The sequence below is a fragment of the Oryctolagus cuniculus genome, chromosome 12 (assembly GCF_964237555.1).
Source record: "Oryctolagus cuniculus chromosome 12, mOryCun1.1, whole genome shotgun sequence".
Lineage (NCBI taxonomy): Eukaryota > Metazoa > Chordata > Mammalia > Lagomorpha > Leporidae > Oryctolagus > Oryctolagus cuniculus.
This window is the reverse complement of record NC_091443.1, coordinates 118331004-118347170: the sequence shown is the minus strand read 5'-3', so window position 1 is coordinate 118347170 and position 16167 is coordinate 118331004. Positions and strand designations below refer to the sequence as shown.

The window sequence follows — 16167 nt, the reverse complement described above, 5'->3', positions numbered from 1 at the left end:
TCCCGACTTTTTTTTTCTTCCTTCTCTCCTGTAGTCAGTCTGATGAACTTTCCCTCCTCAAGCCTGCTTCCCTCTAGACTCTGTCCACCGTTTCCCCACCAATGTCTCAGGTTACTGAGTTCACCTCCCCTTCCAGCACTGATGTGTGGACTCAGAGCTGTGGGCGTCCCTGCTCTCCCCGCTGGTCGTCTGTGTCACATCCACTAGATCCAGAAGTGTTTCCTCTGCATTTTTTCCCCCAAGCCTTTCCCTGTGATTACTGTAATTCCTCTTTTGTCAACCTATCTTTTCCCAGATTATCAGTGCACATCCTCACTATTCTGCCATCTTGGCTCCACCCCTAATTCCATATACTCTTAAAGAAATACCTCATTTTCCTTATATGAAACAATTAAAAAGTTGTACTAATTACCATTGTAAGGTAAAATACTGCCTCCTAATCACTCCACTTAGAATGACAATATGCCAATTCATGGGGCTGGTGCTGTGGCACAGTGGGTCAAAGCCCTGGCCTGAATGCCGGCATCCCATATGGGCACCAGTTCTAGTCCTGCTGCTCCTCTCCTGATCCGGCTCTCTGCTATGGCCTGGGAAAGCAGTAGAAGATGGTCCAAGTCCTTGGGCCCCTGCACTCATGTGGAAGACCCAGAAGAAGATCCTGGCTTTGGATAGGCTCAGCTCAGTCCATTGTGAACATTTGAGGAGTGAACCAGCAGATGGAAGACCTCTCTCTCTCTGTCTCTACCTCTCTCTGTAACTCTATCAAATAAATAAAATCAATCTTTAAAAAATGCCAATTTTCATATTTCTAGATTATGTTTGTATGAATAAACTGCTTCCAAAGATCAGAATTTTAGTTGTGATACTAATTTAAGTATTTTAACACCCCTTAATGTTACACACCAAGAACGATGTTTTGAGTTTATTTTGTTGACAATAATTATGCATACCTATGGACTGCAGTGAGAGAGTTTAATTCATGCATACAATGTGTACTGAATAGATTGGAGTAAACAACATTTTCCCTTCTCTGCCATTATACTTCAGGGCCTTGGAGCATCTTTCCTCTATTTGTTCCTAAAATATGGGATAGCTTACAGTGGACTATAGTCACCCACAATGCTATGTAACACAAGGAACTCACTATCATCTAGCTCTGATTTGGTACCAATTACTCCATGAAGTTTTTAAAGAATTTCTCAATTAATTAGTTTCAAAGAAAAAGAGACACACAGAGAAACAGAGAGAGAGAGGGGGAGAGGGAGAAGGAGAGAGAAAGAGAGGACATTCTCATCCACTGATTCAAATCACCAACATCTAAAACTGTGGCTTTGCCAGACTTTTATAATGATTTAGGTATGACTCCAAATGTACAGGTGACAAAAGCAAAAATAAGGAAGTAGGACTGCAAAAAAATCAAGTTCTACATACTAAAGGAAAAGCTGAAAAGTGAAAGCAAGGAATGAGAGAAAATACTGGCAAATCATAGCTGATTAAAGGATTAATATAAAGAATAGACACAATTCAAAAGGAAATATTGTAATAAAAAATGGACAAAGGATCGGATCAGTTTTTCCATAAGCAGCCAACAGGCATTTAAAAGGGTCTCAGCACTGCGCTCAAGACCACAATGGTTATGATCACACGTATGTAAAAATAGCTATTATAAAAAAGTAAAAAAACATAAATATTGAACCAGCATTGGAGAAAAGGGAACATATAAATTGTTTATAGAAATGTAAATTAGTACATCCACTATGGAGAACACTATGGAGGTGTCTCAAATAAAATTAAAAATGGAGCTAACAAATGATAAAGCATTCCCACTATTGGATGTGCATCTAAAGAAATAAAATTACTATCTCAAAGATACAACTGCACAACCATGTTCATGTGAGCATTATTCACACGAATAAGATATATAAATAAACATTGTCTATCAACAGATGAGTAGAGAAAATGCCAGACACACACAATGGAGTCACATTCAACCTTAACAAGGAAATTCTGACATTTTGTCACAATCTGGATTGAAAAGTTTGAATATACCATTGGGCTGATTGAAATGTCACAGAAAGATAAATACCACACAATCTCCCTTATTTATGGAATCTCAGAAAGTCAGACTTAAGCACAGAAGAGAATAGTGCTTACTAGGTGCTGAGAGTGAAGGAAATGGAAGATGTTAGTTGAATGACACACATTTACAGTTAGGAGAAAATGTACAGCTCAGAAATGTTATGAATATATGATTAGATATTCACAACTTGTTAAGGCACTAGGTTTTCTTTTAAAAACTATGTAAGGTGATGGATATATTAGTTTGATTTTCCTAATCATTTCAGAATGTATATGTACAAGGGAACTCCAAAAGGTTTGGAAAAACAGGATTAAACAGTGAAATTTCCATAAATTTTTAAAAAGTCTCTTCACATATCAAAACTTCAAGGTGCAGGCCTTGAATATCTACAAATTTTGTTTGTCAATTATACTCCAATAACTTTGAAAACAATCACCCTACATCAAAATTAAAACTCAAAAAAAAAAAAAAAGGTTTATATCTTTGGGGTTGGGAAGGTTTTCATGGAACAGAAACAGTTTTAAAAACATTGATAAATGTGACTAGCTAAAATTTCTTATTTGAAAGTTCAGGGAATATGTAAAGGCTCAGATGACATCCAAGACCAAAATACAGTGTCGTCTTGTCCCCCCTAAAACCTCTACCAAAGCCCTGATCAAAATAAAACTGTTTCATTAACTTACCTGGTCTGTGACGCTGTTGTTACCAACAGAAAACGTGGTCAGACTCCCAGAAAGAGCTACGCTAAGAAGTCAAGGGCCATGAGCTGAGACTCAGCTTCTGAACTATTCAGAAAACTTGGGGAATGCTGTCACCCCGGGGAGAAGAGGAACTGAGGATCCAATAAGTGACAGCTCTTCGCTGCAGGAACCCAGCACACAACCCATATGCTCCATAATGACCATCCTGTCCCCACTGCACAATCGGGGAAGACAAGGGGATGCCACCAACAGCTGCCCAGGGATGGCCCCTGGACTGTGAGCAGGAAAGGAACAGGACGCCGGGGTCCCGGGTGCCAGTCCAGCCCCCGTACTGCAGACCAGAAGGGGCTGAGTGGAGGGTCGTATCAGCAATGAGAGGGGGCCTACAGGCTCCAGCGACAACTTCTGGGAAGCCCACATCCTGCCAGCCTTTTCTGACAACTTCCCCACCCTGCCTTCCCCTCTCCTCAAGCTCAGCCCCACGCACCATGTCCCGAGGTCCTAGGTGAGCAGCTTCCTGCGATGGAAGAAGGTACGAGAACAATGGACGTGGGCTACATTCAGAGTTCTGAGTGTTGGAGCCCCCTCCTTGGGCCTCTCCACCACGGAACTGGTTGACTACTATGATGTCAAGATTCCGTGGGATTACGTAGCACTTATGCTACCACACCTGATTGGACAGCTTGCCTAGCTGTGAGGATGCACACATCATAAAAGATGCAGCCAATCAGTGTGCTGCATAACTCCAGGTCTTGCTGGAGGCAGAAGCAAGAAGGAGTCTTGGGTTCATTTCTGAAACTTCGTCCTCTTGCGCACCACCCTCCCTGCAGCGAGAGGTGGGATCTCCTCTCTGGTCCTGCTCACTGCTGGGCTCCCACCTGCATCTTCCTGAGAGGCTCCTACTTGGAGCTTGCAGTAAACTAACTCAGGTCGGTTACCATTTAATGGCTGTTTATTGGCTTCAGAGCCTTTCTTTTTGCATCATCTATGTGATACTTTTTCTGTTGAATCATCTGTGGTTTTTTAAGTATTGATTTAAAGAATATTTAAGGATATCACAAAATTGAATCCTCCAATTTCACTTGTTTTTTTTTTTTAGTCTGCCTGTCCTTTATTATTATTTTCTGTTTCCTGCTAGTACTTAGTAATTAGAACACACACACACACACGTATGTATAATTCTTCCAGTAATCTCATTTATCAGTTTTTAGATTTTTATGGATTATCTCCGTATATAAGCATCACCCAGGATATTCACATTTTATGACTTAGAAATTGATCTTTATACCATGTAATTACTTTTTGCTGTTTTATTTCCTTTATTACACCTGTAGTAGAAAGTCTGAGAGAGAGTGCAGGAATCATGGCCTAGGTTTACTGTAAGGAAAAAAGCTTTCAATGAGCCCTTATTATTTGCGTCATTTGCTGTAGGTTCATTTCACTCTCAGGCACAGTAAAGAAGTCGCTGGCTTTTTTGTTGTTGCTCTGCTAGCAGTTTTCTCTTTCCTAGCTGCTGAACTTCACTAAATGCTTTCCAACACGAAATCTAAATGACCATGGGATTTTCTTCTTGCGATTTGTACCTGCCTGGAAGGCCTGTCTGGGAATGTTAACCACCCTTGCATTTTTTATTATGTCCCTGCTTCCTATTGATATATTTTCTTAGATGATTTCATTTATTACATTAATACTTTTCTGAGGATATTAGTAGCTCTGTTTATGAAAGAGATGCTTTTTTTTTTTTTTGGCAGGCAGAGTGGACAGTGAGAGAGAGAGAGAGAGAGAAAGGTCTTCCTTTGCCGTTGGTTCACCCTCCAATGGCCGCCGCGGCTGGTGCGCTGCGGCCGGCGCACCGCGCTGATCCGATGGCAGGAGCCAGGTACTTATCCTGGTCTCCCATGCAGGTGCAGGGCCCAAGCACTTGGGCCATCCTCCACTGCACTCCCTGGCCACAGCAGAGAGCTGGCCTGGAAGAGGGGCAACCGGGACAGAATCCGGCGCCCCAACTGGGACTAGAACCCGGTGTGCTGGTGCCGCAAGGCGGAGGATTAGCTTAGTGAGCTGCAGCGCCAGCCGAAAAGAGATGCTTTTAAAAACTTAATTTTTATTTCAAGTCTTGATCCAAAAATTTATTTTTTTAATTTCTTTTTTTTAAGATTTATTTTATGTATTTGAAAGACAGAGTTACCGAGAGAGGTAGAGACAGAGAGAGAGAGGTCTTCCACCCACTGGTTCACTCCCCAGATGGCTGCAACAGCCAGAGCTGCACTGATCCAAAGCCAGGAGCCAGGATCTTCTTCTGGGTCTCCCACATGGGCGCAAAGGCCCAAGGACTTGGGCCATCTTCTACTGCTTTTCCCAGGCCATAGCAGAGAGCAAGATTGGAAGAGGAGCAGCCAAGACTAGAACCGGCATCCATATGGGATGCTGGCACTTCAGGCCAGGGTTTTAACCTGCTGTGCCACAGCGCCAGCCCCCTTTTTTAATTTCAAGTCTTGGCCTGCTTGCACCATCCTCACTGTAATGGTGGTTTTCCAAAAGAAACTAAAAAATAGGCTTTGCTTATTTTCACTTTGGGTAGGTCTTTGAAATGTAAATTTGTTTTTTCTTCGGTAAAATTTTGAAGTATTCTCTAATTCTGGACCTGAAATTGTCATTGTGTGACTTTCTGGGTTGACCGTTTGGAGTTTTCAAAATGTGATTCAACTTACTTGCGTTATATAGGAGTTTTTCTATTTTATGTTATATTTGTGTTTTGGAAACCTGATTTTCAAAATAGGGTGGATATTGATCTCTGTAGTCAAATTTTACTCCTAGGAATTTCATATCTTTCTCTAGTATCTTGGTCAAAGCTATAATCTCTACAAAAGAATGATACTGTTTTAATTCCTAAACTGGTTATTTGTGTTACCTTCCCCATTTGTTCCTTAATTGTTTTTTCCTAATGGTTAACTTTGTTAACATTTTTCTTAAAAAAAAGTCATTGTGTCCTTGTTTATTTGTGGTACATTGTATAGCATTTCATACATGTCTGCTGTTCCCTTTTTTCTTCTTTTTCTTCAATACTCTGATATTTTTTGTTTATAATTAACAAGGGAGCTGTAATGATTGATTTTCAGTTTTATTCTAACATAAGCATTTAAGGTTATAAACAATCTCTAAGCACTGGTTTACTGCATCCTCTTTATTCCTTCATGTGTTCCCAACCTGTTTCCATCACAGGCTCCAGTTCTGAAACCCACATGTACTGACTGGTAAATTAGTGCTTCAGCCATTAGAGACCCACTTTTTACACTTGTGTGCCCAGGTAATCACAGCCCATCAGCTACCCTTTCCATGTCTGCAAAAGGGCTATGGTCCCTTAAAATATATCACATCTTGATTTCTTTTAGAGAAGCAGATGAAATTTCCCAAACAGCCCACGTTAGACATTTCTATATATACTACTGGCTACATCTGAGTTGTTGTTTCTAAATCAATCTTTCATAGCAAACAGAACTGCTCTGATTGTCAGTTTTTTTTCTTTATGGTGTTACCGGCTAATTACCAACTTGTGTTGATGCTAGTGAGATTCACATACCTGATTTTTCTATTAATTAATTTGACATTCTGGAGTGGCCTGAATGTCAAAATTCTGCTCTCATAGAGCATATTTGAAGAAAGTGGTATAAATTATAGCTTTGTGTAAAATAGTTTAAATATTTGAAGTGCTCTGGATAAAAAATAAAATAATGTGATAGGTCCCAGTGGAGAGGACAAGGGTTGCTTTAGCCAGAAGAGTTTGAAAGTCCTCACTAATGGATAATACGTGATCTTAAAACATAACAATGGGGAGTAACTTTCAGTGCAGAAGCTAGGAAAAGAGCATCTAAGCTGCAGAAGTGAAAAGCAAATTTAAAGATTTTAATGAGGGGGGAAATATATATGTATAATTAATGGATAAAAGAGGAAAGATTTGGAAGATGAAGAAAAAAGTGAAACATGGTGACTACACTTCAAAATGTTTTCTCCAAAATTTTTGAGAAAAATTTAAAGAATTTTAACTTTTAAAAATATGCATTATGATGTATATGGTAATTCACTTTATTAAACCATTTTACAATGTGTATAAATTCCAAAACAATATGTACAATGGCCATTCAAGGAATTCATGTAAAATGCATTGAGAGATTATTTTGATTCAAAAACTCTTATATCATATAGATTTTTATAATGGACATTTTCAATAAGTTTTTAAAAATCACCCAGATTCATGAATTTCAAATTTTAATGCACCAAAATAAACTTACCTTTGAATCCCATTCCCATCTTATTTTTTAAAATACACATTGTTGGGGCCAGCGCTGTGGCTCACTTGGCTAATCCTCTGCCTGCAGTGCCGGCATCCCGTATGGACACCAGGTTCTAGTCTTGGTTGCTCCTCTTCCAGTCCAGCTCTCTGCTGTGGCCTGGGAGGGCAGTGGAGGATGGCCCAAGTGCTTGGGCTCCTGCACCTTCATGGAAGACTGGGAAGAGCACCTGGCTCCTGGCTTTGGGCTGATGCAGCACCGGCCGTAGTGGCCATTTGGGGAGTGAACCAACAGAAGGAAGACCTTTCTCTCTGTCTCTCTCTCTCTCACTGTCTATAACTCTACCTGTCAAATAAAAAAAAAAACACACACGCATTGTTCATAGTAAATGAATGTATGATGTATATATTTTATTTTTAATTGAAATCTATTTTTTCCAATAAATAAATAAGAAACATAAATGAGACTCTATTAGTGGATTTTAAGGATGGAGATCTTTCTTTGTCTCGGGTGACTTTAAGAGATCACTTCTCTTGTTGACAATGTGTAGACTAATCCTGTTGGGTGCTCCAACAATGACTTATATATTCTTTTCTGATAGATATTTGAATTTTCCCCCTATTGTTTTCCTGCTTATTTGTTGATGGGTTACTATTTTAAGAAACACTGAGAGGAACATTATGTGCCCATTATGTCTTTGTGGTCTATTCCTTTTATTTCCTTAGAATAAATTCCTAAAAATGAAATTATTAGGTAAAAGAATGTAATCATTCTATTCTTTCATCAGAAAAGATACTCTATTCTTGGGAGTCATGGTTCTTGGGCTGTGACCATTTGAGAAAAGTGAAATAGAAGTTCTTGTTATGGAAGTATTGCTCCTGCCTTCTTGTTTTTTGATTAGGAACCATAGTTTGGGAATTATTAATACATCCAGCTGATGAGGAAAACTTTTCCCTTCAGTAGAATGTTACTACAACAATGTAAAAGTCAAGGTAGGATTATAAAAGAAGGAAAATTAAATGAAATATTAACAAAGATAAAGAAGACATTTTACAAAGGTATAACAACTATGGACTAAAAGAGTGTCCTAAAACACCTTCATGCAGTTCAGCAACTAAGTCATTTCTGGAATGAACAATGTGGATAACTAGGTTAGGATAGTGCTTCTGTTAGGACTCAAGTCAAAGTCACAAGGTATGTAGTAACAATTTACACATTTTATGAGGAAAGATCGACGCTGAAACAGGGACTGTTTAAAAATCACATACTGAGATATAGCCAACATATTCAGATGGGCAGATTTGGATGAAATGAAAACTTCAGTGGAAACAAAACTGAAAGTCATAATCCTGGGGATGCCACTTAGTTTTACCAATGTAAAGAGAAGAATTATTATTTCAAGGTACAACACACATTGATAGGCTAAAATGAGAAACTATAAGCAATTCAAATACCAAAATGTTCCATACTGAATCACAAAAATGGGATTTTCAGATTAATCCAACTTGTATTGTCTCATAGAATTTAAGAAGTTGTTCTGGTTCTGTGGATCTTCAATTGCTCTTCACACAGAATATTTTCTTCTTCTTAGAAACAATGTCTCCTGAATGGCTCTGTAATCAGCATGAAAGTGTAGGAAATGGCTTTTCAGAGTGGCTGGGCAAACATGCTTCCGAAGTGATTCATTGTATCATTTTATAATATCTGCAGCTTTACACATGGAACTTCAGGATTTCTTTTTTTTTTTTTTTTGTTCACTCTCAAGTCTATGGACTTCAGTTCCTAAGGCATCAATGATATTTTTTCTAAGTTTAAGTGCATAGGTCTCTAGTTCTAGTGTTTCATATCTTCAATTTCATATATCACTTAGTCAAAAATCTTGTCCTTCCAAATAAAGTCTTGTAACAACTCAGCCATCAAAATGTACCTCTGCATTAAATCTTATTTATCTAACCTGACATCTGTGGCTTTGATGTCATGAACTGCCCTTACAGATCGATCTTTCTCCAGGAGTTCAGTACGCCGTTGTACTTGCTCTGGCTGTCAGGATTGCTATAGAGGCCTTCTGTGTTAGTGTGGATAAGGATTGGTGAGACCACAGCTAATAAGGTGCACCCACCCAAAGAACATAGGCTGACAGTGAATTGCCTGCATATTCATCAAATAAAGATCATTTTAGGGATGCAGTGGGACTGAAGAAAATGAGAAAGTCAAGCAGAAAGACTACTACAAATAACTGATAAAAGTGCCAGGGAATCTTGCTAATGAATGTGACAGTGCCCTGAAGCAAAGAAAGTATCCACATCTACTAATTTGATGTTCTCACACTAACTGGTCAATGTTCTTCATCAAAGTGCTTCTGGGAAAATTAAGAGGCAGGTAAAGGGATTTCCTTGATGACCTTGATTTTCTCCCAGAATGCCTACATATGTTGCAGAAACATCATGGGTTCTGCCAAGTCTTTGAAAGCCTCAGCCATGTTAAAGGCCAATCATTGTTCCTGTAAGGTGGTGTTGAGTTGGTTAACCGCTGGGTCATAAGCTTGCAGAACTGCAAATTTCATGATCTCAAAGTCAGATAGGATTTCATTATCCTTCATTATTCTTTTGATCCAATGTTTGTTTCAACTTCTCAAAAAATTTCTTAATTTTATCTTTTTTTTCTTAATTTCATCTTAATCTTTAGTCAGTAACTGTTGAGTATTTTCTCTTGCTGGTTTCCAGGTATCCAAGTGAGAAAGAGCATCTCCCCTACACGTTGTCTCAAAGCTCTGGAAGAGGAAATCAAAGGCATTCCTTTCCTGAGCATAGGCATCTTCAATAGATCAGAAGACATACTTGGTGTGGTCAGCAGGAATAGCACAGATCCCACAAATCAGCTGCATATCAGTCAGGCAGAAAACAATGAGGGACTGCCCCAAGAGTCCTTTGTACACGGGCATCTTGGGAGAAATCTTGATCTTGTTCTACTTTTCCACAATACCCATCAGGGAATAATTAACCTGCAACCTGCTAACTCCAGTAGCTGACATTTTCTTATGGCAGGAGGGACACTTGAATGATGATAGTCTCCACAATAAATTCTGCACAGTTCCCTCTATGAGACCTTTCAGGCTTTTTGGCAGAAGTTATGTGAGCAAGGCAAAACTTGAGGATCATCAAACAGATTGCAACAAATTGGGCACATGAGATCTTCAAGCACTACATCACATTCAGGGAGTCTTCTGTAAGTCAGAGGGCACCAAAGACAATGGTGTTTCTAGGGAAGAAATGCTATCTTCTGGTTGAGTAAGAAGTATGAGCAGTTAGTCAGCAGCTCCATCCAGCTCTACCAGAAGGAGTGCCTCTGGCATCATGAGGGATATGCCACACCCCCTCCAGCCATGGGGGCCACGTGATATGTGCCAGGAATGGCTGCAAGATGGATTCATGGCCCCACATTACTTCTTTATCATTTTTCAAAAGGGAACATTCCTCAGTCATTAGATGAGTCAGTGCTGTAAGAAAAGAACATGTTTTAAATTGGTTGGCTAAATGAAGATGTTTTCCCTGTTTCTTCCAGTATGACATATCCTACAGATACTAAACTCTAGACTCTTTTAGACAAAACAAAATGTAATTAAAATGTCAGTAGTTATAAGATCTATTTTTTGATTTACATCCTTATTTCACTGTTTGTCAAACATTTTTCTTCAAGCTCATTTTCTCCAAACCCTTGTATAAAATAAAACCCAATGTCCAGTTCTCATTGATCGTGCAGATAATATCAACTGATTCAAACAAAGAGAGCTCTCAGAACCGTAATAGCTTAACCTCACCACACCTGCACTGCATGCAGTTCCTGAGGAACTATCAAAGTCTTCAAACATCATTGCTTGGAAACTAGTGGTTTAGATGAAATGTTTTAATCTATGTTTACTTTGCATAGTGTGATTGGTCTCCCGTTACTGATATGCCCATGTAGGAGCCATGAAGTTCAAGTTCTTGAATGATTTTCTTTGATAAAGAACATTAGAAAGTAGAAAATGTTAATGAAAATTCTTTTTTCTAATCGGATCGGTGGCTCTAGCGGCACAAATATTTTCAGCAGAGGGACAGTATTTTAAAATAAAAAGCTTAATGGAAAATCTAACATGTAAAACATATTAAGCCATTTTACATGTAAAATCATGATTTAAAATGTTAATATTCATGAGTGACCCAACCACTAATTAAGTGCAATGTAAGACATTTGCAGGTTGAAAATTACCAAACATTATATTTGCATCAGATGTTATGGTAAGTACTAAAGTTACATACTGGTGAACAAAATTAACATAACCCCACCCATATCAATCTGACAGTCCAAAAGAGAAAAACTTAAATAACCAAAGAAAAACCTATAAATCTTATGAAAAGTCAATATGTTAGACTCAACATTAAATTTATTTCTACATTTTAATGATCTAACATTAAAAATCCAAGTATAAATAAATAAGTAAAAATTATTTCTTAAAAAGTCAGCCCCTGGTATTCTCTAAGACCATTTTTCATTTAAACGAAGATGACAAAAGAAGTGTTATTCTTGAATTTATAGTAAATTCATTTACCTTAACAACAGACATTAATATGATAGTCAATGTGTTAAAAGCATTTCAATGGATACTTTCATTAGTTTCAAAAATAATTTCATAGAAAATGAATGTCAGCAAATATTTTGAACATTTTTGATAAAATGAAAATAAATGCCCCTAAACAATTTTTTTAAAGATTATTTATTTATTTATTTATTTGACAGGTAGAGTTACAGACAGGGAGAGAGAGAAAGCTTTTCCTTCCAATGGTTCACTCACCAAATGGCCTCCATGGCCAGAGCTATGCCAATCCAAAGCCAGGAGCTAGGTCCTTCTTCCTGGTTTCATGTGGGTGCAGGGGCCCAAGCACTTGGGCCATCCTCCACTGCCTTCCTGGGCCACAGCAGAGAGCTGGACTGGAAGAGGAGCAACCAGGACTAGAACTTGGTGCCCATATGGGGTGCTGGTGCTGTAGGCAGAGGATTAACCTAGTGCACCACCATGCCACCCCACCCCTAAACAATTTAAAATATTGTCAATATAGTGTAAGTTTTTCTCTTAAAGAGGTACAGGGAAGACATTTTATTTCATCCTGAAGTGACAGGTAATCTCTTAGTGTTAAACTCTTACAGTAAAAATGATGCTTGTGTTCACATACATGCACTCTTGTACATATAAATGTCATGCATTTCTTCCAAAACTATGCATAGTATACATAAGTACATAAAAATAATAAATGTTATAAATATTCATTACTTATACATCCATTTTTTTAAAGTTTTTGTTTAATTGGTGACTCTCAATTTTCTTTTATTTTAAAGATTTATTTCTTTATTTGAAAGAGTTACTCAGAGAGAGATGGAGAGGCAGAGAGAGAGAGAGGTCTTCCATACACTGGTTCACTCCCAATTGGCCACAATGGCCGGAACTGTGCTTATCTGAAACCAGGAGCCAGAAGCTTCTTTCAGGTCTCCCACATGGGCACAGGGGCCCAAAGACTTGGACCATCTTCTACTGCTTTCCCAGGCCATAGCAGAGAGCTGGATTGGAAATGGAGCAGCCAGGACTCAAACCAGTGCCCAAATGGGATGCCAGCACTGCAGACAGCAGCTTTACCCACTACATCACAGCACTGGCCCCACATATACATCATTTCTATAAAGCATTTTTTTTCCCCAGAAAACAACTATTTCGTCTTTTGTATCAACATGTGGTACTTGTAAAACTTAGGGAGTATAATCCAATATTTCAAAACATGTATAAGTAGATCAATCAAGTAATTAGTGTTTCCATTTCCTTATAGTTTTTTTCTAAGCTCATCAGCTCCTCCCCTCTAATTGTTCATATAGTATATAATGCAATATTGTGATCTATAGTTTCTTTGCTGTACTGGGAAAGCTAAGAACTGATTATTCTTATATAAATAGATTTTCATAACTATTACCTGATGTCATCTGCCCCTCTTCCCTCATCTTTATTTTAATTAAAATTATTTTAGAATTAAAATATTTTAATTTTAAAATTGGTTATCTTCTATAATGACTCCAATTCTAACTTTCTCACAAGCATACTAGTATTTTAAAGCTGAATATCATATGATTATTTTGTATATGAAAAATATAAAAACACCATTGCCTCCGCCTTGCAGTGCTGGTACACTGGGTTCTAGTCTCAGTTGGGGCACTGGATTCTGTCCCAGTTGCCCCTCTTCCAGGCCAGCTCTCTGCTGTGGCCAGGGAGTGCAGTGAGGGATGGCCCAAGTCCTTGGGCCCTGCACCCCATGGGAGACCAGGATAAGTACCTGGCTCCTGCCATTGGATGAGCACGGTGCGCCGGCTGCAGCGTGCCAGCTTCGGCCGACATTGGAGGGTGAACCAACGGCAAAGGAAGACCTTTCTCTCTGTCTCTCTCTCTCTCTCACTGTCCACTCTGCCTGTCAAAATAGATAAATAAATAAATAAATAAATAAATACCATTGGTACTCCAAGATGTGCAATAAGTATTGTCATTCTGACTGCATTTTTAAATATAAAGACATGTAAACATGTAATTTCTTTATTTTCTACTGTGAGGCACACAAGTATGCCTCTATTTTTACTCATCTTATCCTAGAAGAAATAGATAAATTCTTGGACACTTACAACATACTTAAATTGAGCCATGAAAATGTAGAAAACCTAAACAGACACATAACAAAGACAGAAATTGAATTAGTAATGAAGACCCTCACAACAAAGAAAAGCCCTGGACTGGATAGATTCACTGCTGAATTCTACCAAATACCTAAAGAACTAACCAATTCTTCTGAAATTTTTTAATAAATTGAAAGGGAAAGAATCCTCCCAAATTCTTTCTATGAAACCAGCATCACCTTAATTGTTAAAGCTGAAAAAGATGTAACAGAAAAAGAGAATTACAGACAAATTTCCCTGATGAACATAGACACAAAAATTTTCAACAAAATTCTGGCCAATTGAATCCAACAACACAACAAAAAGATCATTCACCTGAACCAAATGTGATTCATTCCTGGTATGCAGGGATGGTTCAACATTTGCAAATCAATGTGATACATCACATCAACAAATTGAAGAACAAAAACCATATGCTTATTTCATTAGATGCAGAGAAAGCATTTGACAAAATACAACACCCTTTCATGATGAAAAATCTAAGCGAATTGGGTTTAGAGGAACATTCTTCAACACAATCGAGGCAATTCATAACAAACCAATGACCAACTCATACTGAATGGGGAAAAGTTGGAAGCACTCCCACTAAGATCCGGTACCAGTCAGGGATGCCCACTCTCACCATTGCTATTCAATATAGTACTGGAAGTTTTAGCCAGAGTCATAAGGCAAGAAAAGAAATCAAACAATTCAGGAAAGAGGATGTCAAACTATCCCTATTTGCAGATGACATGATTCTATATATAGAGGACCCAACAGAATCCACTAAGAGGTTACTGGAACTCATAGAAGAGTTTGATAAAGTAGCAAGATATAAAATCAATACACAAAAACCAACAGCCTGTGTATACACAGACAATGCCATGGCTGAGAAAGAACTTCTAAGGTCAATCCCATTCACAATAGCTACAAAAAAGTTAAATACCTTGGAATAAACTTAACAAAGGATGTCAAAGATCTCTACAATGAAAATTACAAAACATTAAATAAAGAAATAAGACACAAAAAATGGACAAATTTTCCATGTTCATGGATTGGAAGAATCAATACATCAAAATGTCCATTCTTCAGAGAGTAATTTACAAAGTCAATGTGATACCAATCAAAATATCAATGTCACTCTTCTTAGATCTAGAAAAAATGATGCTTAAATTCATATGGATCCACAGGAGACTTTGAATAGCTAAAACAATCTTATACAACAAAAACAAAGTTGGAGACATCACAATACCATACTTTAAGACATCATACAAGACAATTATAATCTAAACAGCCTGGTACTGGTACAAAAACAGATGGACAGATCAGTGTAACAGACTAGAAACACCAGAAATCAATCCAAACATTACAGCCAACTTATATTTGACCAAGGAGCTAACCAATCCCTGGAGGAAGGGCAGCCTCTTCAACAAATGCTGCTGGGAAAACTGGATTTCCACATGCAGAAGTATGAGACAAGACCCCTACCTTACACCTTACACAAAAATCCACTCAACATGGATTAAAGATATAAATCTATGATCTGATTTCATCAAATTATTAGAGAACATTGGGGAAACCCTGCAAGACATTGGCCAGGCAGAGTTCTTGGAAAAGACCCTGGAGGCACAGGCAGTCAAAACCAAAATTAGCAAACAGGATTACTTCAAATTGACAAGTTTCTGTATGGCAAAAAGAAACAGTCAAGAAAAAGAAGAGGCAACCAACAGAATGGGAGAAATTATTCACAAATTATTCAACTGATAAAGGATTAATAACCAGAATCTAAGAGATCAAGAAACTCCACAACAACAAAACAATCAACCCAGTTAAGAGATGGGCCAAGGACTTAAACAGACATTTTTCAAAAGAGGAAATCCAAATGACCAACAGACACATGAAAAAAGGTTCAGGATCATTAGCTATCATGGAAGTGCAAATCAAAACCACAATGAGGCTTCACCTCACTCTGTTTAGAATGGCTTTCATACAGAAATAAACAAACAATAAATGATGGTGAGGATTTGGGGGAAAAGGTACACTAATTCACTGTTGGTGGGAATGCAAACTGGTAAAATCACTATAGAAGACAGTTTGAAGATAGTTCAGAAATCTGAATATAGTCCTATCATATGACCCAGCCATCCCATTCCTTAGAATTTACCCAAGGGAAATGAAATTAGCCATCAAAAGAGTTATCTGCACTTTCATGTTTATTGCACCTCAATTCACAATAGCTAATATATGGAATTAACAACCTAGTCACCCATCAATGGAAGATGGGTCATTTGCAACAAAATGGATGAATCTGGAAAAATCATACTTAGTGAAATAAGGCAGTCCCAAAGGGACAAATATCATATGTTCTCCCTAT

General features: G+C 38.1%; 1 pseudogene; it reads right to left on the bottom strand.

Annotated features, from left to right (window-relative positions):
• Positions 1-9240: 9240 nt before the first annotated feature.
• LOC127486009 (E3 ubiquitin-protein ligase TRIM13-like) overlaps positions 9241-16167 on the bottom strand; it is a 35531-nt pseudogene continuing 28604 nt past the window's right edge.